The sequence below is a fragment of the Amblyomma maculatum genome, unplaced genomic scaffold, assembly GCF_055883805.1.
Source record: "Amblyomma maculatum isolate TAMU_Amacu unplaced genomic scaffold, ASM5588380v1 scaffold_16, whole genome shotgun sequence".
Lineage (NCBI taxonomy): Eukaryota > Metazoa > Arthropoda > Arachnida > Ixodida > Ixodidae > Amblyomma > Amblyomma maculatum.
This window is the reverse complement of record NW_028146741.1, coordinates 733,835-735,877: the sequence shown is the minus strand read 5'-3', so window position 1 is coordinate 735,877 and position 2,043 is coordinate 733,835.

The following is a 2,043-nucleotide window of genomic DNA, read 5'->3' as shown; positions in this document are numbered from 1 at the left end:
GTTTTCAAAATGCGCTTCAGAAGTCCTGTGAACATCATTTCCAGGATAGTTTTAGCAACCAGGCCGAGCGCCTGTCAGCCGCCGGATACCCCCTGAACGTTCTGGTGTCCGTGGCCGGTTCCGCGGCCAAGAAACGAGCACGACAACACGCACAGGCGGCGTCCAACAGGGAGCACAGAAGAGTGGTCGTAATGCCCTACATTCATGAGGTCAGCCACCGAGCTTTCCGCCCTTTGCGCGAAGGTAAACAAACCTCTGATCGCCCGTGGATGTGGGCTGACTCATTCGGAACAACTCGTCCCCTGCAAAACCGGCGTCGTCTACTCCCTGCCCGTATCCTGTGGGAAGAGATACATTGGCCAGACAGGCAGGTGTCTCAACATTAGGCTTCAAGAGCACAAGAAAAACGTAAACAGCATTGCAATTTCCGGGCACCTCGCCATGCACTGCAAAAAGTGTAAACATAACGATGATGATCCGGACAAAACCTGTTACCCACATTTCAATCGCTGCGCAATTCTTGCTAGAGGACGGGATAGGATATCCAGGGAAATCGCAGAAGCGTTCGAAATTCACAGCGCAAATGAGCAATGTGTGAGTGCACCCTCCCTGTGCTTGTCGCAAAAAGAATTGGATTTTCTCAGAGGCAGGGTAAATGTTTAACTTTTTTCTTGAATGCCCCTCTCCGCTACTTTTGTTAATCACCTTGTGCCCCGATTTTAGTTCCGTGTTTTTTTTTACCGTTATATTTGAATGCTTTTACTTGCCTTTTTGGCTATGTATATATCTGTTTTACCGGTTTTACTTTCTGTCCCGGCCTCCTACACCGTGGTTTTTATCGCTTTTAGTCTTTTCGGTTTTTCACCTTTTTATCGTTTTTTACTCTTGGACGTGACTACACTGTTTCGGTGCTTGTGCAGGATCGCATTTGGCCGCACCCCTCTCTTTGTACCTTATATATGTGTCCTGCTTCGGAATAAAATCTCAGTTGTTAGTCAGCGCCTGTGTCTTTGTCTCCCTTCCTTCGTGTTTCGTCCCGTTGCTTGCGCTGTTTTAATTCATTATGCAGTACCAATTAGCCCGGCATCTTGCACTTCCTAACTAGGGAGATTGTGGAAGCATCGCAGATAGCACGATCAGGGGATGAATGCTTCAGCAAACCGTCGGTGGCTCTATCAAAAACTGAGCTGGATTTCTTAGCTTAGGCGGCACGTGCAGATGTTTTTCCTTCTTCGTTTTTTCTTTCTTTTTGTGATTCTGAAGTGTATATATATATATGCTCCGCAACCGCAATAAACATTTGTTGAAAGTGCGCTATTGTCCTGTCCCCTCCTCGTCCTTTGTGATTTTGAGCGCTTCGCTGTGTTGTCGCTGAGGTGAGCGAGGATGGCACTCTTTTTCACATTGTGGAAAGGATCCTTCAAATCCAAGTGAGAACTACCTTGCCATTGTGAGGGTGCTCGACAGGCCTGAGTACCTCGTGACTGAGTTGAAGCAGAATGTCTTGTGCTAACTTTGAGGTCGGAATCCGAAAATCGTGTCTGCGAAAGTATTGCGAACCTCCAGATTTTCAGAAAGGCGATCTCGAACTATGTCCTCCATGAGCTTGGCTGCACAAGACGTTAAGGAGTTAGGTCGAAGGTGATCGGTATTGATCGGCTTACCCGGCTTAGGGATGAAGGTGACAAGCGCTGCTTTCCATTCTAGGGGGAGGGGTGTTTCTTCTTTCCAGATTGGGTTCATATATTTTAGCAGGGACTCATACGCCGGATCAGGAAGTTTGGACAAAAGTTTGACCGTAACCTTCCTGCCGGGAGCGGTACCCCGTTTCAATTTAGCAAGAGCTGCCCGCAGATTATGGAGCTGGAGCGGACGATTCGACTTGACACAGATACGGATCCCGTAGAGTCTGTGCAAGTTGGTTCGTATTGCCTTTGAAATTATTAATTGCTCGTTGCAGATGTTTGTGTTTCTGTGCGGGTCTGGGTGGGATCTATGAGGCTACGGAATAGCCTCCAAGTATTGCGACTAGACATTTGTCTA